Below are 25,064 nucleotides of genomic sequence, written 5' to 3'. Positions count from 1 at the left end.
ACTTTCCAGTCAGCATTTTGACTAATTAAGTAATAATCAGGGATAGGTTGTATATTATTAGGGATTAGAGCATGACATGATTCTGTCTGTCTTTTGGCAGAACAGACACTCAGGGGATTACACATCTACCACAATGTGTGTTTTCAAATTTACTGATGTGATTACATTTGAAAAAATTCCAAAAAAACCAAAACATTAATAATAAAGAAGTAATTATTGATGCATTAAATGCCACCCGCCAATCAAAAATTGTTACTGAGCTAGTTACAAAGTGCATTCTTCTCTCTAAGAAGTAAGTGGTAAGATGAGAAGGCCTGGAAATTCTATTGTTCTATGTTTCTGGTCTGGAACAACCTGGCAACAGTAGAATTTAAATCATGTTCAGTCGGATGAATATGAATAGAGTGATGTAAATCAATATTAAATGAGCTGGTGTTTTGTGTTCTCCCTTTGAACATATTAGAATCAGGATCTGTGTTGCCAAGGCTAATCTTTGTGCATTAACCTGTGCAGGGATCCTTATAAATTGGTTAGTAATCAGTTGTACTGTGGCCAACAAGGGCAACGTTGAGATGAAGCAGCATTTTATTTTCAAGGGTCAAAATATGGTAACTAGGTAGCAACTGAAATTTTCTGTATCCCAAACCAATGTCATTCATGTTAATATATTATCATTCCATTTTACTAACACTCAGATTATTCATGAAAATAAGTACAACAAGTACCTGGGAATGAGTCAGAGAGCAGTGACCCAATCAGATGACATTATAAAGTACTAGTGTTAAGGCTGAATGATTCAGAAACTCCAGGTGAATGCAAGATTGGGTACAGATCTTAACCCATACTCGTGTGCTAGTTACTTTGTTACCCATGTGTGATTTTCAACATTTAGTCTCTATAAATGTAAAAATTATATCTTTCTGGTGAGTGTATTGTTGGAGAAACATCTCTAATATTACTACTAAAGGAGAGCTGTTGATCTGGCACTGTTGGAAAGACCGGGGAGCTTTTTTTAAATGTTTCTACATTTATATCTTAAATGGTACAAGTACAAATGGTTTAGCTGTGCAAATGACAGAGAAAAATGTATAATCCTTCACAGCACAAAGTATGGCAAGGTGGTTTAATTTTATCTGGTAATACACGAATTAACAGATTCACCTAAAATTCCATATGCTATTTTAATGCAGCCATTAACCTATTTATAATAATTTAAGTGGGTTGACTGAATCAGAAGACTGCTCAAAGGAACTTCACGCAAACATGGTAAAACAGTGCACTATCACAGGAAATTAAAGCGATTTGGAGAGAAAAACATCAGATGATACCATAAACTCAGGCAAAGCCTGAAACCTTCCATAATCATTTAACTCCAACTACTTTATAAATGAGAACAATTCTATCGTTCAGATTCTGTTGCTTTGTTCATTTACTTTTCTGTTAAGAATCTAACCGTCACCACTGCAGCTGAAGTTTTGCTGTACAGATTAATTTTGATGGATGATTCAACAATAATATTCACATGAGAGAAGGAATGACTATTACACCAATAAATGATGCAGGTTCTTGTCCTACACTACTCCTCCACATATTTTAATATTATTCTGCCCAGTAGTTCACTACGTTTTTCACAATTTAGTTTGATGTTAGAACAATAGACAATTTTGTAGTCAAAATGAAGTGGCTCACAATAAATGTGAACAGCCAGCTAAAATAAACTGATGTGAAAAACTGCAGCACAGTATTCTTTGTTTTATAATTTCTGCTTCTCCTCTTATCACTATGACCGCTCCTGCGCATTCTGTCCTTCTGGGTCACCTGAAGCAAAAGTCTTCATTTCAAAGCTCAAACAGCACCTGTCAAAATCTGAAACCAAGAGCAGAGACTTTCTACTGGGGAATGAAATCAAATGCTGTTTCAACCAAATACTGTGTTTAAGAACAGTTATCGAACAGTGATTTTGTTTTTTTTTTGTAGGATTTACCAATTAGTGGCCAGAGGGTGCATTAATTATCCAATTAAGGATCGTGGCTAAGTGCCTAAACCAATACAACGTTCTCCATGCATGGTGGAGTTTGGGGTTTGGCCTTGCTGCCCCTTACCCTGTAAATACTGGGTTTTTTTGTGAACTGCTGCTTTTTGTTTATTGTCAACTGTTTTTACTTTGTATGGTTTCATAAAATTAAAAAAACAAGGTTCTCCTTCAATGAAGGAGCTATAGCCTGCAGTTATAGTCAAGGGAGCAAAACAGGCCTCTGTTTTGAAGCATTTTCTCAGCACCTTATTTTAAAAACATTAAAGGTAAAATAACGAAATGGCCACAGCTGCCCCAGGTAGTTTATGTCTGTATTTGGCCAGGTAGATGTGGTGGCTGCATTTGGGAGGAATGAGGTGAAGTGATTCTGGAGTGTTGGTTTCCAGTCCGCCGTTGGGTGGCTGCTTTGAGGCATCTCAGCAATCAGGACAGTCCACAGGCTAACTGGGAAATGGCTTTAATTGGCTTCTTAGTTAAATTAACAGCTATTAGCTACTTGTAGATGGATAGACGTTCCCTGGCTGGCCCAACCTCCAGAAAAATGCCCAAGAATCAGTGCTGTAGTGAGGAAATTCATGTTTATTTGGCTCTATTCCTACCCCCAAAATCATCATCTAACTACTGCCCTAGGAATTCCTTGAGATTAATTTGAGGATAGCTCTCATCCGATTTTATCTTCCTTCCTGATATGGCAGGCATCCTACCTGATAAGGTCAAAGCAGCGGTATGTGTCAATTAAACACAGCTTCTGCAACAGGGAAGAATGTAACCCATCATTTAGTAGTGCATTCTACTTGAAAATGTTTATTTTAAGATAATTTGTAAAGATCTTGCATGTTTTTAAAAGTGTTATGACCACATCTATTACAATATACTATTCACCTTCAGTGCTACATCACATACTACTGGGCATTGTCAACAGTAGATTACTGGGAAATAAACCATACTATCTATAACAGCACAATGATACATTTGCAAATCCATCATAATTATTGTGGTAAACAGTTCCTGACTATTTAATAACTGAAGTATCAATATAGAGCAAATATTCACAGATGCACACAGATTAAAAAACCCAGCAACCATTCACTATATGTAATAAATTCTAGGCTGTGTACTAAAATTTTATATCTTTAGCACCCATCTAAAATATGAGGAGAGATTTTGCACGACATCAGATTCTCAACAGCACTCTAGACTCTGTGCTTCTTAATCTTTAATATCAAGGCAATTAAAATTAATGACCACTCATACAAACCACTGTGGGCAGTGTTTCCTTGACATTGGTTGTTTGATGAGTTTACCTTCAGGTTAACTAACAAGCAAGGTTTAATTGGAGCAAAGGAAAAAAAGACAATCACTTCATTCTTTCCCTCAGAAATGCAAAAGGAGCTAGATCCACACAAATTTAAAAAACCTTTTTTCAAATAAATTTCAAGAGAACAAACACTCTTTTAACCAGCCTGCATTTGTCTGGAAGAATATGATAAGTAGAAATCATACAATCAATAAACTGTCAGGATAGAGGAAGCCCTATCAGCTTGCGTGTAAGAGCTCAGGTTTTTACTGCTACTCCCAAGGTAATTGTAATATTATACTGATGTCTGCCCATTTCTGCTTCAAAACATTCATCAGGCTTGGGCGTCAATGATAGTACATTTTTAAAGCGTAAAAGCAGATAGGATCCAAAATTCTATGGGCTGTATCTGATAGGAAGATGGATACATAATAATAATGGCATATCTGTAACCAAGATGACATAGTACAATGATTCTCTTTAGATAGAGTATTGCAGAATTGGAGCATTTGATGTATTCTTGTGCTATTAACCTGAATTTTAACTACAAAGGTACAAACAATTTGATTAGGGGCTGGTACTACTGTTGTTAGCTTCAGTTACTTTGTTGTTAAAATCTCTCAAAACTGCACTTGCACAAGGTACTGCCTTAAAAGCTTATTGACTTCACAAAATGATGCTCCAAAGATTTGTTTTATATATTAAAATGTAAATGAAGCAATAGAAGATTATAATTTCTTTAAGCCCAAGACAATTTGGTTACACAGTTTGCACTCTAAGTTTTAATAATTATTAGAAGTAAAGATCAGACCTTCACTCATAAAGCCATTTTATTCAAACACTTTAGGTTTAAACAAAGACAGAAATTGCTAGAAAAATTCAGCAGGTCTGGCCACATCTATGGAGAGAAAGCTGAATTAACATTTCAGGTCCAGTGACCCTTCTTCAGAACTAACTGTAGCTGGGAGAAGGTTGGTTTTTATGCTAAAGAAGGGGTGGGGGGAGAGGGGGAAGAAATTAATGATAGGTGGAGATGGAACCCAAGAGAGAGAGAAAAACACAGTTGGGCCGACAAAGGAATAGATAAAGGTCAGCCTGGAATGGGGACCATTCGTAGCTGACAGTGGGTTGTTTGTGGTAGCTGCCCTTGTGATGACAGGGCCTGGTGGGTAGGGGTGGGGGTAAGGACATCGGAGAAGGTACTCAAACCCTATAATTGTTGAACTCAATATTGGGTCCAGAAGGTTGCAGGGTTCCCAAGCAGAAAATGACATGCTGTTCTTCCAGCTTGCAATGAGCTTTGCTGGAGCACTGCAGCAAATTGGAGACAGAGATATTGGCCAGGCTGCTCCATGGTATGTTGAAATGGCAACTAATCCAATTTTTTCTCTCTCTCTGGGCTCCATCTCCACTTTCTCCCTCCCCAATCTTTTCCCAGCTACAATCACTGGACCCGAAATGTAAATTCTGCTTTCTGTCCACAGATGTTGTCAAACCTGCTGAGTTTTTTCCAGCAATTCCTGTTTTTGTTTCTGATGTCCAGCACCTGCAGTTATTTGTGTTTTTATTTTAGATTTAAGTTTATTTTGAGCCCAAATTGGTCTCTTTGAGAACTAATTGAGCAAATATTTGTGTACATATCAGAAACGGTTAATGTAGAATTTAAAACAAAATAGAATGATTTATTAGGATCTTGATAGATCAGTAATAAGTACACTCCACCCAGAGAGAGGAATGGCAAGGTGTCCTTTGCACCAACAGTTTTCTGAGATTACATTCTCAGTGAGTTTAAGGTACATTCAATTTTCTTAGAATGTTTCTTCCCATCCCAATATTTCCTCTCCTCTTATTGCAAAATCATAAGGTGATTCCACATCATTAAATGTCATTTAAGTTCGTCATGTGCAGTTCTGGACAGTGAGTGTCACCAAATTATTTGGTCATAGAGCACATCACATTTGAGCTCAAACTGAGTGAGGCACAGCATCTGTGGAGAGAAGCAACAAGTTAGTGTTTCAGGCACTGCACTTCTTCTTTAATAGTTTCAGGTGCTTTTGAGAGGCAGTGCCTGAAACAATGATTTGTTACTTCTCTCCACAGATGTACAGCCTGTCCAACTGAGTGCTTCCAGCATGCTCTACGATTGTTTCAGAATTCCAGTATCTACAACATTATTTTCTTTGTGACATTCAAGCCCAATTCCACCCTTGCCTAAAATCTATACATGTATTTATTAACAGTGGTCATTATAAACCAAATAAACCATATGTTGCCTGATGTTTACCCCAAAGGAGTAAATGCTAATTGGAGTCTCTTATCAGATGCCATTAACTTTAACAATTTTGAAGGACCAGTCGATCTTTTGTGCTGAACTAATAATCCCATGTTAATGTTAAAACTTCAGCATTATGAAAATGTCATAACTATTTTTAGCTCATACCACTCTTGTTTCACTTTATTGAGTTATTGACACAATAAGTACAGGTATTTCCGACATACTGTAAGTATTTTTGTTAAGTAACATTAAAAAATACAATCATTTAGGTCAATTTTTGGAATGTTTGAATAGAAATGTGAGATGTCCTTGGTTTTCCCAATCTATAATTGGACTGCTTTAATGTAAGCTTCTCCAACAATACAAAAAGTAAATTTGTTGTGCAACTTTCTCAAACATTGCACCGGAAGAAAATATGGTCTCTTTAATAAAAGCTACCATTCTGCTGGAACAGGTGGCATTCCCTGGTCACGTTTTCTAGCTAAGTGAAAAGGTAGTGAACAATTCAAAAAGGCTCAGTTCTGGGCACACTTTGTGAACTGAGTGACTAGGGACTGTGCTAGCAATGTTCACGATAAACAGCAACACAGTCAATGACTTGCTGTGTGTGAAGCTTCCAAATAAAATCACTTTGCACATTTGTGCATGCTGTGGGCCCACATGTTATATAAGCTGCGGGTCAGAGTTTTTTTTAAAAAATAGGGCTACATTATTATCTGGATAATAATTTGCTATAATAATATTTGTTATTTATAATAATGTTTTGACTTCAAGTAAAATGCACTAATGGAGCAACTGAAAACAAACATGAATGAAAATGAACAACGTATACATCCAGGAGTTTGAGTTTCAATCCTTTTTGATTTTTTTTAAAATTGGAAGTGGCTCTGTAATGGTTAACATATTCATTCTTTACTTGTAAAGCTGCTTAGGTTACAGGCAGTAGTGACCTAAATATGATGTGACAGACCTAACCCCCAACCCCCACAAAACGTTCAAGAGTAGTGGTTACATTTGTATTTTGTTGGTACAGTGCTACTCCCATTCGTAAACTGTCTGGAGCTAGGAAAAGAGGTATGTGCAAACATTTGTACATAGACAACTCATTTTCAAGACATTTTTCTGTGCAGAGACTTAGCTGATCATTACAGGAAATTCTGTATTCGTGATTGAGTGAATACCATGCATTGCCATTAAGGGGAAAACAAGTGGGCTTCGGTTTTCTTTCACATCTATCTTTGCTTTAGGCCTTAAGGCCATTTACATTGAAGAAAAGCCAAGTTGAATAGTTCTTCTTGTGTACCCAACTTAGACAAAGTAGTCCCTGAGTAATAGGGAGTAACTTCTGTCTGCCACAATAAATGGAGTACAAACTTCTACGGACACAATTTACTTTTGTTTCACTTAGTTTTCTAAAAACATGAACTTATCATTTTTCCAAACTATTCATGGGGGGCATGGGCTTTACTGAAAAGGCATTTTATTGTCTCAAGGGTTGCCAGCTGGTGGTTGACTAACATCTTGAAATAATATGCCAGAGCAGCTGTCTTGGCCACTTCAGGTGACTGTTTAGAATCAAATGGCATTAGTGCAGGACTGAAATTAGACCAGACAACTGGTTTCCCACGATTGAAGCTACAAATTAATGAATTGGATGCTAAAGTCAATGCAGCAGCTTTATAATCACTTTTACTGATTTATCTCCAGATTTACAAAACTGAATTCAAATTGAGTTGATGAATTTGAAACCACATTCTGGATTATTAATCTAGGACTCATGAATTACTAATCCAGTAACATAACCATTATGCTACCTTTGCTTAGTGTAAATGTTGATGTCATAAATCATGAGAGCAAAGGTCAAATGAGCTTATCTAGTATATCTGCCTTCAGTTTAGGTTTTGTTGCCTGGTGCATGTCACTTTTTTATCGTTAACATTGTTTAATGTTGTGTGGTTTTATTGTATATTAGGTCCATTCTTGTACCTGTAAAGACCTCCTGTACTATCAGTAACTGGCAGTGCATGAAGACATGCACAGTATGAAGCCAAAATGTACTGCAAAATAACCTATCTTTGACAACCAGGCAATTGTGTCCCCAGTTTATTTTATAATGTTTTAAACAGAACCTAATTACAGAAAAGTACACTGGAAAAACAAAACAGCCCTTTTATATTAGCCTGACTGAGCAGCATGAAATGAATTAATAAGAATATGTAAATTGTCTATAAAATGTAAAACTAAAGGTTAACAAATTATACCATAACCATTGTGTAGTGGCACATTTTTGTATTATATCCCAATGCCTTCTGTCAGTAGTGCCAGTGCCTTCTGCGATATAAATATTCACTATTCTTGTCGCCCTGCAGGACACTCATCTGCTTCTGCATAAAGCATTTTCCCTCACAGGCAGAGTGTCTGTGGAACAGATGAGACAGTTTATCCACAGCCAAAGCACAGCAGATATAGTAGTCTGCTGCAACTCTTGATGCAGGTCTTTCCCCCTGCATTTGAGCCACCAGATTCTATTTTTACTCAGAATATTGAATGGGAAGGGGTGGTTTTGATCATAATAAAGGGAACTGAGTGAAGTGCTTGTGATTCTTTACATATGGCACTGGCTGCTAAGATTCAAAAACACATTTAATGATGCACATGATCATAGAAAAGCATACATTTTGGTTGCTGTATCCAAGGTCCCTTGCTTTTTTACAAAAATAAATATTGAAAGGGAATTTTATGGCAGCGTTTTTAATGGCTTTTATTCCTCTACATTCTCATTTGGATATGTCATGTTTCATACAATTTTGGTATTTAATTATATTGGCTTAATTTCATGTGCTAACCCAGAAAAAAAAATACACCTATTGCGAGATTCAATCTTGCTTTGTGCTTCTATTTCTAATTGCGTAAATAAAACTACCATCTTGTCCTTGGGAGCCGTCCACACAGCACGTTATCGACAGGGTCTTTTATGGTTTCTCTATTAGTGAGGGAGCCATAAACAATGTGTGTGATACAGAGGGAGTTCTGTGTTTTGTTTTTTAATGTTTATTGGTGTTCTCTAATGATCTGTCTGTACTCCAGGTTTTTCATTAATCTTAACAGTTTGTTGGTTTATTTCAACCTAATCACTGTTATACCAGCTGGGTTTTGAAACCTGAGAAACTCTTTGTGTATGTGAGGAAGGGGATACATTTGTGTAAGTATAGCATGATGAAGAAGTACATTTGTTTATATGGTGTATGTGAGGATCGTATATTCAATATCTGTGCATTTTACTGGGGTGGGGATTGGGGCAGCACAGTTGACAGGTGCTGTGTGTCTTTTGCAAAGCTAATTGTAGATGGGAGTGCCTACTAATCTAAAAGTAGTGAATTTATTTTCTCTATATTTAGGCTATTTTCTCTTTTATTGACCTTGAGAATATTATGCTGAGGGATTGCACTGTTCACAATGCAATCCCTAATTGATTGAAATGGTGGCTGAGGATGGGACCAACCTTAACACAGCTTACCTTTGAAAGCCTCTTGATCAAGTAAACTGCCATTAACCATAACTAGCAAATTAAAGTGACATGGCATTCAGGGACTTTACAATGATCATTTACCTGATTGACAAGTTCCCACTCCATTTGCTAAATTGCTGCTTTAATTTTATATTTGTTAACACAGAAATATTTCTTCTTCAAATGTGAGTTTTATGAGTCTGAGAACCAACTGCTTTTAACTTGAAATCAACGATAATAGAGGTCACTCTCCCACTATTGGCATTTGAACTGTTATTCAGCGTTGATAGCATGAAAAAAAAATGTAGGTTTTTGTTTAAAAATTCATGTGTCACCTGTCTGGCAGGGATTAAAGTTTCCTTAAACAAAATCTCAGTCTTCGTTTCAGGAACTCATTAACAAATAATTGAGATCAGTTGATCCACAGGATGTAAAGTACATCTGTTACTTTGTCAAGATGGTGCAGAGTTTAATAGGCATCCCCTTAAGAGAAATATAAATTTTAAAAGAACTTGTGTTTTGATACAAAAACATTCTGCAACAGCATTTCAGTTTATACAGATAATTTCCTTGTCAACACACATACCCATTAAGAGACTTATACTGTAGTTAAAACACCTTGGTAAAATTTTTTTTTGCAAATTTAGCTGGGGGTGGGGGTCCAGCTATATACATGACACAATTTCACATAATATTTCCATTAAGTTAAGATCATCAAGATTAATGAATAAAATTTAAAAGTAGGTTATTCACTCAGCAGAAATTATCTTTTCAGCACATCTTTTACGGGTGACCTTTCTTCAAACCTTAGTTGAAACAATTGGAATAATATTAATTAATTAGCAAACCTCAAGCCAGATTCTAATTATGCTTCTGAAAGTTCCTCTAGAGGTTAACTTGATCATTATGTCAAAAATAGAACAGAAGCCATGAATAGTTAAAACACAATCCATTTAACCCTCAGTCACACTGCTTTAAATATATAATGAGCTGGAATTAGTGATACACATGCCTCAGTGTTGTCGAGGATCAGTTTGTATCAACCTGATCAACACATTTCATCATTCTGAGTTTAGAAACAAGCCCAATACCCATGACACCTAGCAAGCACCTTGATAGGTATAAATAGAGTAGGTGTCATGGCCAGTCATAAAATCTGATTTATGTGTCCACAAGTGAGGCTGACTGCGTAACTCATGAGCGACAAAGTCACGAGTGAATTATGATCAGTCTCACAAGTGGAAACACAAATCATGTTTCACGGATGCCCCTGACATATTTGATTTATACTCGAGATTTACGTTATGATGTTTAATTTTTGGCATGTGCAATTTAAAGCAAAATCTGTTATGTTAATACAGACTGTTTGCAAGGAAACGTAGGCTTTAAATGCTTGTTTCCAAATGAGCTGCTTCAAAGAACTTTTCGATGTGGTGATTGACCATCATCTTGGAAGTCCCTACTCACTAATGACAATATGAAATTAAAAGCTACACTTCCTGACTTACAGCCAATGTGCAAGTTATTCTCTGCGGGTGTCCCCACCATCAGACTCTAGTGAGGAATCAGAAGTCCACACAAGGAGGAATCTAAGATCCTCCCCAATGCCGTGCTTCATGGCAAATGACATATAGGGGGCAGGATGGTGCTGGGTGATTCACCATGACCTTGCTTCAATTAAGTCTGTGATGAGAAGGCCCCTTGGATGACCTCCCTGCCCCATCACAGAGTATGGCCCTTATGTGAGCAATTCATGCTTACTTAGGGGTTTCATCCTTTTAGTATTGACCCAACAGAATGTGGAGGCTCACCACCAGAAAGTATGAAAAGCAGATCTTGTCAGGTTGCTTGCAGAATGTCAGTGGAAGTATGGGGAAGCCTCTTCCAAAGCTAATGAGCACATGATTCAGGGACCTGGGAGGGGAGGGGCCTATTTCTCTCAGAGTACCATTTTTTCTGACCTTGCCACCAACCCCCACCCCACCCACTCCCCCCCACCCCCCCCACCCCCACCCCACTCACCTCACCCCCAAGCTCTTACTCAGAGACCTGTCATCAGTCACCTGTGGTTTGGATCACTCAACTATCCTGGGTCTCAGGTGAGTGCATGACCAACACAAATTGCTGAGAGCTGCACTGCTTTCGATGTGGTATCCTCTACATTGGGTAGACAAGATGCCAACTTGCGAAACATTTCAGGGAACATCTCTGGGTCACATGCACCAAACAACCCCACCACCCTGTGGCTGACCACTTAAACTCCCCCTCCCACTCCGCCAAGGCCTCCTCCACTGCCAATATCCTAGCCACCCGACACCTGGAAGAACAATGCTTCACCTTTTGCCTTGGGACCCTCCAACCACACAGCACCAATGTCGATTTCACCAGTTTCCTCATCTCCCCTCCCCCACCTCATCCCAGATCCAACCTTCCAACTCGGCCCTGACCTCTTGAACTATCCCACCTATTCATCTTCCTTCCCACTTATCCGCTCCACCCTCTACTCTGACCTATCACCATCACCCCCACTCCTGCACCTACCTATCGCCTTCCAAGCTACATTCACCCCAGCCCCATCCCACCCTGTTTATCCTGCAACCCCCTTCCCTCCTCCCCCACATCCCTAATGAAGGGCTAATGCCCGAAACATCAACTCTCCTGCTCTTCGGATGCTGCCTGACCTGCTGTGCTTGCAAGTGCCACACTTTTTTACACTGATCTCCAGCATGTACAGTCCTCACTTTCTCCTGAGAGCTGTAGGCCAGTTAGGATTTCCACCCATAAGGTCTCTGATCCTGGGGAAAGTCCCTCACTATCCAGTTAAGTGACTGATTGATGTTCCCAAAAAGAATGGTGCAGGGCCTTTCCAGCTTCTGCAGAAATGATCCAGAGAAGGGACAGAGTTAGGGTACAGGCAAGCTGGTTGGGCTACTGTTAACTCCCTACACATTCCTGGCCTTGCTGAGATTCAAACTCTTGCCCGTTAAGTCTAACATTGCTGATATAAAGGGTAAACTAAGAAGAGATAGCACATTAATGCTGTCGCTTGAAGTGAAACACATCCACAAAACAGTAAATGCAGTGATTTCTTGGGTCATACACCATTGCAAGTATGATACAGTCTCAATTCTATTGTATTACAATAATATATACACAAAAACTGGGTTCTTGTTGAAACAGTTAATAGAAAGTGAGGACTGCAGATGCTGGAGATCAAAGTCAAAAGTGCGGTGCAGGAAAAGCCCTCTGTTTCTTCCTCTCACACCGTCCCAACTAGTACCCTTCCACCAACACCCTCACCTGCCTGGCTGAACTGGTCCTCATCCTGGACAACCTCTCCTTCCAATCCTCCCATCTCCTCCAAACCAAAAGGGGTAGCAATGGGCACCCACATGGGACCCAGCTATGCCTGCCTCTTTGTTGGGTTCGTGGAATAGTCCATCTTCCTCAGTTACACCGGCACCACCCCCACCTGTTCCTCCGCTACATCGATGTCTGTATCGGTGCAACTTGTACTCCCATGACGAGGTTGAACAATTCATAAACTTCACCAACATCTTTCACCCCGACTTCAAATTCACCAGGACTATCTCGGATACCTCCCTCCCCTTCCTGGATCTCTCCATCTCCAATGACCGACTAACCACTGACATCTACTACAAGCCCACAGACTCCACAGCTACCTAGACCACACCTCCCCCCACCCTGCCTCCTGTAAAGATGCTATCCCATATTCCCAATTCCTCTGCCGCATCTATTCCCAGGATGACCAATTTCACCTTACAAAATACCAGATGGCTTCCTTCTTCCAAGATCGCAATTTCCCTTCCCATGCGGTCGACTATGCCTTCTAGCACATCTCCTCCACTTCCTCCACCACTACCCTTGAATCCCACCCCTCCCAACGCAACAAGGACAGACCTGCTCCCCACCCCCACCAACCACTGCATACATTGCATCATCCTCCGCCACTTCCACCACCTAAAAATGGCCTTCACCACCAGAGATATATTTCCCTCCCTACTCCTATCAGCCTTCCAGAGAGACCATTCCCTGCGCGACTCCCTTGTCAGGTTTATGCCCCTCACCAACCACACCCACTCCCGGCACCTTCCCCTGCATCCGCAGGAAGTGCAAAACCTGCACCCACACCACTCCCCTCACCTCCAACCAAGACCTCAAAGGATCCTTCCGCATCCGACAGAAATTTACCTGTACCTCCACCAACGTCATCTACTGTATCCATTGCACCCGACGTGGTCTCCTCTACATCGGGGAGACAGGGCAATTACTTGCAGATCATTTCAGAGAACATCTCTGGGACACTCGCACCAACCAACCCCACAGTCCCGTGACCGAACACTTCAACTCCCCCTCCCACTCTGTCAAGGTCCTGGGTGTCCTCAATCATCAAACCCTTACCACCTGGAGGAAGAACACGTCATATTCCGCCTTGGGACCCTACAACCACACAGGATTAATATGGATTTCCAACTCGGCACCGTCCTCCTGAGCTGTCCATCACCTTTCCCATCTATCCGCTCCAACCTCCTCTCCAACCTATCACTTTCTCCCTCACCTCCATCTACCTATCGTATTCTCAGCTACTTTCCTTTCTAACCCCACCCCCCTCCCATTTATCTCTCAGCCCCCTAGCCCACAAGCCTCATTCATGATGAAGGGCTTATGCCTGAACGTTGATTCTCCTGCTCCTTGGATGCTGCCCGACTTGCTGGGCTTTATCAGCACCACACTCTCGACTCTTGTTGAAACAGATTTGTGAAGTTTACTAACAACACTATTTACATTGCTATCACATCACAAGTTTACCCAATGTGTTCTACACTTACTAATGTTATTGTGCATTACCTACACTTGACAGATTGACTGAACACACAACTGATTCCATTGTATTGATAACTTGACCAGAATATCACTTGTGATGTCTTAATATCAAACTTAGAGGTACCAGCTCAGACAGTGGTTGTATCTATACAATTGTAGACCATCCAACACTTTTCCCTTTAAAGAATGGGAATCCTTTTTTCAATATAATGTGCAAGGATGCATACAATACATTGCCTCCATTAGACATGCTTTAGTGTACATACAGTATGACCGACTAACCACTGACATCTACTACAAGCCCACCGACTCCCACAGCTACCGAGACCACACCTCCTCCCACCCTGCTTCCAGTAAAAATGCTATCCCTTATTCCCAATTCCTCCACCGCATCTGTTCCCAGGATGACCAATTCCACCTTACAAAATCCTAGATGGCTTCCTTCTTCCAAGGTCGCAATTTCCCTTCCCATGTGGTTGAATATGCCCTCCAGCACATCTCCTCCACTTCCCGCACCACTGCCCTTGAACCCCACCCATCCCAAAGCAACAAGGACAGAACCCCCCCCACAGACAGTTCTTATAGAGTTATCAACACTTGGCTGTGTAGTTTCACTCTGCAGTGTGCTATCTGCCATTGCAGATGCATGTTTATCATTTGTCTTTGATGTGTGATTGTTGTCTGACATGATATCTGCAGTATTCGAGTCATCATTCTGTGTGATGGGTGGTTGGCGATATGTTGGTCAGAAGTGTCTATTTCTGTGCAAGACTTGAACCATTGCTCATTACAAAATCATATGATATCTGCTGGACACAATGGTATCGTATCTTTCCATGAACCCATGGGTTCATATGAAAATCCTGAACTCTTTTGGCTTGGTTCAAGTTGATGTCACTTTTTGCATACAATTCCGGTCATCCTCCTCCAGGAACAATGTTGTTAAACTTGAGAGGATGCCAAAAAGATTTACAAGGATGTTGCTGGGACTTGAGGGTTTGAGTTAAAACTGGGGCCTCATCGCATTTAACCTTGTTGTCAGGCCAGCCCCCACTCAGTTTCAGCGCTTGGTGTGAGACTGAGGAGTACTATGTTCAAATCGGTTTGAGTTAAAGGAGAGTCTGAACAAGCTGTGGCTTTCTTCTCTGGAGCATCAGAGGATGATGCGTCACCTTATAGATGTTTATAAAATCATGAGGGATGATTTTCCTAGGTGGGGAGCCCAAAACCATAAGTTTAAGGTAAGAGGGGAAAAAACTTGAGTGGTCCACTGGAGGAGGCTGAGATAGATCATCCACTCGGCACTTCTGTCTGAAGATTGATGCAAAAGCTTTGCCTGATCTTTTGCACTGATGTGCTGGGCTCTTCCATTATTGAAGATGGAAATATTTGTAGAGCCTCCTCCTCCAGTGAGTTGTTTAACTATACACCACCATTCATGACTGGATGTGGCAGGACTGCAGAGCTTAGATCTGATCTGTTGGTTGTGTAATCAATTAGCTCTGTCTATCACTTGCTGCTTATGCTGTTTGGCATACAAGTTGTCCTCTTTGGTGACTTCCCCAGGTTGACACCTCATCTTCAGGTATGCCTGGTGCTTCTTTTGGCACGCCCTCCTATACTCTCCATTGAACCAGGGTTAATTTCCTGGCTTGAAGGTAATTGTTGATTGCGGGATATGCTAGGCCATAAGGTTACAGATTGTGCTGGAGTACAATTCTGCTGCTGTTGATGGCCCACAACGCCTCATGGATGTCCAGTCTCAAGTTGCTAGATCTAATCAAAGTCTGTCCCATGTAGCACAGTGACAATGCCATACAACACGACAGACATTATTCTCAATGTAAAGATGGGACTTTATCTCCACAAGGTCTGTCCTGTGATCACTCTGACTGACATGGTCATGGACAGATGCAGCCAGCAAATTGGCAAGGATGAGGTCAAGTATATTTTTCCCTCTTGGTTCCCTCACCACCTGCCACAGACCCAGTAATGTCCTTTAAGACCCAACTAGCTTGATCAATAGTACTGCTACCAAGCCATTCTCTGTGGTGGACATTAAAATCCCTCACCCACAGTACATTTTGTGTCCTTGCCATCCTCAGTGCTTCCCCTAATTGTTGTTCAACATGGAGAAGTACCAAAACATCAGTTAAGGGAGGACAGAAGAATTAAAATCTTGCTGTCTCCATGATGTAAAATGTTTTCATATGTCCATCCTGATGAGCCATATTGACCTTGAAGATGGATAATGACAACGCTTACAATGGGTCTAACATCCATTGCAGTTAGCTTATTACATGAAGACTGCATCACATTATGCCAGTTTCCTGAGTACACCTCTTGTAATATTTGCAATTGTACCTGCGTCAATCTTGGTATTTAGAGTATGTTGTCCATTTCTTTAAGGGTATATCACGGGGATGAAAGTAAAAGCTTCCGGTTTTCTGACAGTCCTTGGTTTGTGCAACTCTCCCCACCAACACCCTCCCAACCACCAAGTACCTTCCCCTGCAAATGGAATAGATGCAAAACTTGCTGGTACACCACTCCCCTCACCTCCATCCAGGGCCCTAAACAGTCCTTCCAGATGAGACAGAGATTCACTTGCCTCTTCTCCAGCATAGTTTACTGCATCAAATGCTCCCATGACCAGTTCCACAGGCATTCAGCTAAAATAGCTTTGTGAAAATAAATTCAATAACTTTGCTAAAACCAGGACTTTAAACTTGTGAGTCGGGGGGAAAAGGGAAAGGGAAAGCAACAGGGAGCATGGAGTCAAGTAGAAAAATAAGCAGCAGGTTAGCATGTGTGCAGGGTTTAAGACAGACTAGGAATGAAGCAAAAAGGAAGGATAATTTAGGTAGAGGTGATGGAAATTATGAGGATAAGAAAATTAGCATTGAGGTGCTTTACCTGAATGCTAGAAGCATTCGAAACAAACAGCACAAATCATCGTAAACGACTATGATGTGGTAGGTATCACTGAGATGTGGTTGCAGGGGGTTCAGGACTGTCAGTTAAACAACTTATTTACAACTTATCAAAAAGACAGGGAGGTGGACAGAGGGGGCGGGGTTGCCATGTTAGTTAAGAATTAAATTAAATCTATGGCATTAAATGATATAGGGTCAGATGTGTGAAGTCTGTGTGGATGAAGTTGAGGAACCACAAAGGCAAAAAACCCATAATGGGAGTTATGTACAGACCTCTCAGCAGTAGTCAGGACCAGGGGCGCAAGATGTACCAGGAAATAGATAGGGCATGTCACAAAGGTAAGGTCACAGTGATCACAGGGGACTTCAATATGCAAATGGACTGGGTGAATTATATTGCAGATGGATCCAAAGAAAGGGAATTCATGGAATGCTTACAGGATGGCTTTTTGGAACAGCTTGTAATGGAGCCCACAAGGTAGCAGGCTATTCTGGCCTTAGTGGTATGTAATGAGCCAGACTTTATAAAAGATCTTAAAGTCGGGGAACACTAAGGAGGCAGCGATCATAATATGGTAGAGTTCAGTCTGCAGTTCGAAAGAGAGAAGGCAAAATTGGATATAATGGTGTTACAGTTAAATAAAGGTAATTACAGGGGTATGAGAGAGGAACTGACGAAAATTGACTGGATGCAGAGCCTAGTGGGGAATACAATACAGCAACAATGGCAGCGGTTTCTGGGTGGAATTGAGGATACAATACAAAGGTACATACCAAAGAAAAGAAAGATTACCTGGGCTGGGGGGGGGGGGTGCAGGAATTAGACAACCATGGCTGATGAAGGAACTCAGGAAATGTATCACAGTAAAAGAGAGAGCCTATGAAGTGGCCAAGAGCACTGGGAAATCAGAAGATTGGGAAGACTACAAAAACAAACATGATAACGAAGACAGAAATATGGAAGGGGAGGATCTAATATGAAGATAAGCTAGCCAGTAATATTAGAAATGATAGTAAAAGTTTCTTTCAATACATAAGAAACAAATGAGAGGTAAAAGTAGAGATTGGGCCGCTCAAAATTGATCCAGGAAGGCTCATGATGGGAAATAAGGAAATAGCTGAAGAACTTAATAAATACTTCACAGTGGAAGACACGAGTAATATCCCAACAATTAAGGAGAGTCAAGGGACAGAGTTGAGGTTGGTGGCCATTGCAAAGGAGAAAGTACTTGATAAGCTAAAAGGTCTGAAAATTGATACATCTCCTGGTCCGAATGGGCTACATCCTAGAGTTCAGAGGGAGGTAGATAAGGAAATAGCGGAGGTATTGGTTGTAATCTTCCAAAAATCACTGGAGTCAGGGAAAGTCCCAGATGATTGGAAAATCACTGTTGTAACTCCCTTGTTCAAGAAAGGATCAAGATAAAAGATGGAAAATTATAAGCCTACTAGCCTAACCTCATTTGAGGGTAAAATTCTAGAATCCATCATTAAGGATGAGATTTCTAAATTCTTGGAAGTGCAGGGTTGAATTAGAACAAATCAGCATGAATTTAGTAAGGGGAGGTTGTGCCTGACAAACCTGTTAGAATTCTTTGAAGAGGCAACAAGTAGGTTAGACCAGGGAAACTCAGTGGATGTTATCTACCGGGACTTCTAAGACCTTTGACCTTATAAAGTGTCTCATGGGAGGCTGCTGAGTAAGGTGGGGGCCCATGGTGTTCGAGGTGAGCTGCTGGCATGGATTGAGGATTGGCTGTCTGACGGAAGGCAGAGAGTTTGGATAAAAGGTTGCTGGTGACAAGTGGTGTCACACAGGGTTCAGCGTTGAGGCTGCAGCTGTTCACTTTATATATCAATGATATGGATGAAGGGTCGGGGGCATTCAGGTGAAGCTCTCCGATGATATGAAGTTATGCAGACAGACAGGTAGTTCTGAGGAGATGGAGAGGCTACAAAAAGATTTAGACAGTTTTTGAGAATGGTTCAAAAAAATAACTGATGAAATTCAATGTGAGTAAATGTGAGACCTTGCACTTTGGAAAAAAGAACACAGGCATGGACTATTTTATAAACAGTAAGAAAATTCATAAAGCCAAAGTACAAAGGGTGGCATGGTGGCTTAGTGGTTAGCACTACTGCCTCACAGCACCAGGGTCCCACATTCGATTCCAGCCTTGGGAGACTGTCTGTGTGGAGTTTGCATATTCTCCCAGTGTCTGCGTGGGTTTCCTCTCACAAGCAGTGGTTAGCACTGCTGCCTCACAGCGCCTGAGACCCGGGTTCAATTCCCGCCTCAGGCGGCTGACTGTGTGGAGTTTGCATGTTCTCCCCGTGTCTGCGTGGGTTTCCTCCGGGTGCTCCGGTTTCCTCCCACAGTCCAAAGATGTGCAGGCCAGGTGAATTGGCCATGCTAAATTGCCCATAGTGTTAGGTAAGGGGTAAATGTAGATGTAGGGGTATGGGTGGGTTACGCTTCGGCAGGGCGGTGTGGACTTGTTGGGCCGAAGGGCCTGTTTCCACACTGTAAGTAATCTAATCTAATCTAATCTAATTATAAAAAGTCCAAAGATGCGCAGGTTAGGTGAATTGGCCATGCTAAATTGCCCATAGTGTTAGCCAGAGGGAAATGGGACTGCGTGGGTTACTGTTTGGACTTGTTGGGCCAAAGGGCCTGTTTCCACACTGTAGGGAATCTAATCTAATCGAAAAATGAATCTGGGAGTGCTAGTACAGGGTTGATTTGTAATATTGTCATTTATTTCAAGAGGGTTGGAATGTAAAAGCAGTGCGATGCTACTAAGAGTTTATAAGGCTCTAGTTAGGCCCCATTTGGAATACCGTGTCCAGTTTTGGATCCCACACCTCAGGAAGGGCATATTGGCACTGGAGCGTGTCCAGCTGAGACTCACACGGATGATCCCTGAAATGGTAGGCCTAACATATGACGAACCACTGAGGATCCTGGGATTGTATTCGTTAGAGATCAGAAGGTTGAGCGGAGATCTAATAGAAACTTACAAGATAATGCATGGCTTAGAAAGGGTGGACGCTGGGAAATTGTTTTCATCAGGCGGAGATACTAGGACCCGTGGGCGCAGTCTTAGAATTAGAGGGGGTAAAGTTAGAACGGAAATGAGGAGACATGTCTTCAGCCAGAGAGTGGTGTGCCTGTGGAATTCACTGCCATGGAGGGCGGTGGAGGCCAGGATGTTAAATGTCTTCAAGGCACAGATTGATAAATTCTTAATCTGGCAAGGAATTAAGGGATACAGGGTGAGTGCGGATAAGTGGAGTTGAAATGCCCATCAGCCATGATTGAATGGCGGAGTGGACGCGATGGGCTGAATGGCCTTACTTCCACTCCTATTTCTTATGATCTTAACTCTGCCTACAAATTAGTTGAGTGTTTCACCTAATGACCTGAACTCAAGCCTGACATATTCTGAAGCATACAAGTGAAAAACTAAATTTTTCTTCTAAGATCAAGGAGATGTTGTCAGGTTCTTTTATTCATCGTTAGGAATACTGGAGAATTTCACTCTTCTTTATCCTTCATTTTCCAACACAATAGGAAGTTTGGCTGTCTTTTTATTAAATCAACAATTTATTGTTACAGAAAACAAAAACTCATTCTTTCTTGAATTAGCTGAAATTCTAATAAAATGTCAGTGAAGTGCCAAACCATGCTCAGCTGTTCACTTTCCATTTTTACTGTGCCAGCATAAAAAAACTGCCTAGCACTTCTCCTTTCCAAAAGAATTGACATTAGCTTCTTTTTATTTTGTTGCTGCTTTCAAAGTAGCAGGTTTGTACTAAGCGATTGTAAAGGTCAATCAGGTGAACTTCATAGAATATGAGTTCCCTGATTGTGGCTGTTAACCTGGGACAATCAGGGAAGCCCTGGCTGGCTGATATAAACAGGATATTACTGGCCATAAACAGGTCCAGGCAGCGGGCCGTGGAGGGGGTTGTTAGGGCCGACTGCCTGCCCCTCTTCCGCGGTTACATTAGAGCCCGGGTGTCCTTGGAGAAGGAGCACGCGGTCTCCACCAACACCCTGGAGTTGTTCAGGGAGAGGTGGGCGCCGCAGGGAGTGGAGTGCATTATTTCCCCCTCCAACTCTATGTTGACTTAATCCCTGCCCTCCCCTTCACTGTTTGATTACACAGCATTGCCCTTCGATGTGAAGGGCACTGCTTGTCACTGGCGACCCGGTGTTTCCTTTCTTCCTAGTGGTGGAAACCGAATAAAGATTTGTGCACCTTGTGTCTTTCACTGTGTCCCACACCTGCACACACACAACATGGGTGCTGGGGGAAAAAATAAGCACTACCGCGTGGGGGTTTATAAAAGAAAACAAAATTGAAAAAAAACACAGGAATGTCAGAGGTTCTATTTACTCAAAAAAAAACAGGAGTGAAAAAAAATATAAACAGGAGATTTAGATTCTCCTCCATTTAGGGGACTGACTTTGTGCTGTCCGGTGCTACCGTCAGTATGTTACTGTTGGTTTCTGCTTCTCTTTTTTTTGGAGGGGGGAAACCTGATTCCTGAACTGGCTGAATTATTTAGCCAGTTTGTTAACTGACATCTCTTTTAGTGAGGACTGATTTCCTGATGCACACAATGTGTTTCAGGTGTAACTCAGTTCTCATTAGAGGGTTGTTGTTTAACTGGCTGGTTACAGCCTGTGTGTTACTCTTTTTTATTTTTACTTTTGAGAAAAGGACAATGTTAATTTTGTGGTAGGGCTTAGCCCTTGGACTCTAGTTTTTTGTATGTATCCTCACTGTTTTTGGTGTTTGGACTGAGACCTTGTGGAAGACATACATTTTACCAGAGGAGCTGTTCCAGTGGGGAGGCCTAACCCTGGGACTGGGCCTCTGAAGAGTGAACACCTGTGCGTGTGCTGGGAGGTGAGCACTTGCTGTAGCTTGGAGTTTGGGAGAAGACCTTTCCTTCGGGAGTGCACCAAACCCCTGTGAGTTAACTGCACCTGTACAATGTACTGTTCCTGTGAACGGGCCTCGTTTTCCAAGGCTGGGCCAGGACTCCATGAAGACTGAACACCTGTGTGCTGTGCATTTGCTGCCCTTGGGAGTGGACTCCACTTCTGACGATGCATGCTGTAAACTGGAGTGGACTCTGTTTCTGAGAATGGACTCTATATTTTTGAGGACTCTATATCTAGACTCTGCGTGTACCAGAAAGGACTCTGTGTGTTTTTTGATAATTAACTGTATTATGACGTTTGTTTGGTCTATCACTTGCACTGTTTTGCATATCCCTGGGCCTGGCAGGCCTTGCTGTGAGGTGGGGAGCTCATGGGTCGTCCTGAAAGCTGTCACCCCAAGAGCCAGAGGGTGGATAGGCCATCCTGTGAACCTGAAGGTTGCTAGGCTGTCCTAAAAGCCGGAGGGTGGGTAGGCCACCCTGATGCCAGTCGCCCCGAGAGCCAGATGGTGGGCAGGCCATTCTGAGCGCTGTCGTTCCAAGAAGGGGTAATCCGGATGAGCTGTCCTAGAGGTGGTCGAAAGGTATGTCATAGCAGCAGAGAGCCAGAAGGTGCGTAGGGGTAGGCTGAGATCCGGAAGGCTTGTGGGCTACCCTGCACGCTGTCGTCCCAGGGAAGGGGACGGGCTGTCCCAGAGGTGGCCGGAAGATGTGCCAGGATAGCCCACTGACCTGACGGCGCATCGGGGTGGGTGAGAGCCCAATGGTACATATGGGCAGACGGAGAGCCAGAAGGCGGGTAGCCGTCCTCAGCACTGTCATCCCGGGCAGGTACCAGGGCGGGCTGTCTTAGAGGTGGTCGCAAGGTGATGAGAGTGGATAGTGAAGCCGGAAGGTGGGTAAGGCTGTCCTGACCGCTGTCACCCCGGGCGGGTACTGGGGTGGGCTGTCCTAGAGGTGGTCGAAAGGTGTGTCAGGGTGGACCGAGCGCTGGAAGGTGCATAGGGGAGGGCTGCCTTAAAGTGGTCAGAAGGTGGGAGGGGCGGGGGCTTGCTGGGTCTGTATTGTATGTACTGTTTTTTTTTCTGTAACTGGATTGGCTTTTTATGTACAAATGTCATTGTTGCTGTCTTGTCATATGTGAAACTGGGATTTGAGGTTTGTCCTCATCTCTCTGTAAACTGGTTTAACGGTAAGGTTTGGGGCCTGGCTTTGCTGCTCCTCTCCCTTGTAAAATTGCTGTTGTAGACAGCTGTAAATGTTAACTGTTTTTTGTAAACTGTTTTGTAATTGTTTAATAAAATTTAAAAAAAAAGAAATTTCTGAGACCAAAGTCTCGGCTCGCCTAGGCCGCTGTCTTAGAGGAGTCGAGTGCAGGCCGCCATGCTGTGGTACCAGCTGGTCACTTTGATCCCTCCTCCTGGTTTTGTCGCTGACATGCAGAGAACGTTGGTCGACTTCTTCTGGGACAAAAAGATCCACTGGGTCGCTGCGCAGGTTCTGAGTCTCCCTATTGAGGAAGGCGGTCAGTCGCTGGTGTGCGTCCACACCCAGGTCGCAACGTTCCGCCTTCAGACCTTGCAGCGATACCTTTATGTCAAGCCTCCTCGTAGGTGGTGCGCCCTGGCAACGTATTTTTTCTGCCTGGTGCGTAATCTCGAGCTGTTCGTCGACCGTGACAATTTGGAGGTCGCCCTCAATATGCTGCCTGTCTTTTACCAGAACCTGATCACTGTCTGGAAGATGGTCGAATCGTGTCGCGCCTACCCTCTGGCAGGAGTAGTGGCTGTCGTCAGGGAGCCGTTGCTCAGGACTCCGCACCTCCGTACTCGTGGGTTCGAGTGGCTGTCGGAGGGGAGGGCCGTGGCGGCGAGGGTGACCAGGTCAGGGACGTGCTGGATGATGCGTGCCGGGGGCCTGGGCTGGACACTGCTGCAGGACATAGCGAGCAGGGCAGCGGTAGATGTCAGGTACGTGGCCACCGCCATCCGACATCTTAAAACAGCGGTGCTCGGACCCGATGTTGTGCACCAATTGGAGGATGCTCAGGTATGCGGTGGGATCCCATCCGCGCTTACCCATGCCCGGACGGAATTTCACATTGGCCCCAAGGTCCCATACTTCCCTCAGGAGACTGTGCCCCACAACCTGAGCCGCCTTCGGAATTTTAATTTTGTCCCTTTTAAGGACGTAAAAAGGTGGGCCCTGTATCGACTGCTGCTGCACACCGTCCTCCTCTTCTCCCTCATCCACTGCTCGGACACGTCTAGGCATGCCCATTTGCCACCGGGTGGTGGGGATCCCCAGTGGAGGGCTCTCTACGCGAGAGTCCTCCCTCTTTCTCTCGGGGATCTGGGGTGGAGGGTGCTGCACTCAGCAGTCCCCTGCAACCGCAGATTGCAGTGGTTCACGGACTCACAGCCCAACTGCTTGTTCTGTGGCGCTGTGGAGTCCATGCACCATGTGTATATTGGGTGGAACGTTTGCACTCCCTTTTTGATTTCCTAAAAACCTCCTCCTCTGCTTTTGATTGCACTTCAGTCCCACGGTCCTGATCTTCGGGCACCCAGTAAGGAGGAGGGAGGGCAGGTCTGAAGACCTCCTTGTGGTTCTGCTCCTGGGCGTGGCCATACTGGCCATAAATCGGTCCAGGCAGAGGGCCGTGGAGGGGGTCATTAGGGCCGACTACCTTCCCCTCTTCCGCGGTTACGTTAGAGCCTGGGTGTCTCTGGAGAAGGAGCATGCGGTGGCCACCAACACCCTGGAGTTGTTCAGAGAGAGGTGGGCACCGCAGGGAATGGAGTGCATTATTTCCCCCTCCAACTCGATTTTGATTTAATCCCTGCCCTCCCCTTCACTGTTTGATCACACAGCATTGCCCTTTGATGTGAAGGGAACTGCTGGTCACTGGCCACTTGGGTGTTTCCTTTCTTCCTGGTGGTGGAAATTTGAATAAAGACTTGTGTATCTTGTGTCTTACACCAGCACACGCACAACATGGGTGCTGAGGGAAAATATTAAGCACTAGCGCAAAAAAAGGAAAAAAAAAACAAGTTCTTTGTTTCTTCTTTATTAAAAAAAAGACCAGGAGTGTCAGAGGTTCTGTTCACTCTGAGAGCTGCCTCTGAGGGAGCTGGAACCAGTGTGGAGTGAAGGTGGAGAGGAGACTGATTTTTGTTAAAGGAAGAGAAAAAAAAACAAAAATAAAATCA

The 25,064-nt window shown here is 42.9% G+C and overlaps 1 protein-coding gene across 5 annotated transcripts in view; it reads right to left on the bottom strand.

Annotated features, from left to right (window-relative positions):
* Positions 1–25,064, bottom strand: part of LOC140469293 (pre-B-cell leukemia transcription factor 3) — a 258,334-nt gene that overhangs the window by 11,375 nt on the left and 221,895 nt on the right. The window lies entirely within an intron of this gene.

The sequence above is a fragment of the Chiloscyllium punctatum genome, chromosome 49, assembly GCF_047496795.1.
Source record: "Chiloscyllium punctatum isolate Juve2018m chromosome 49, sChiPun1.3, whole genome shotgun sequence".
NCBI lineage: Eukaryota > Metazoa > Chordata > Chondrichthyes > Orectolobiformes > Hemiscylliidae > Chiloscyllium > Chiloscyllium punctatum.
Note: the sequence above shows the minus strand (reverse complement) of the source record. Positions and strands in the feature narration are given on the sequence as shown.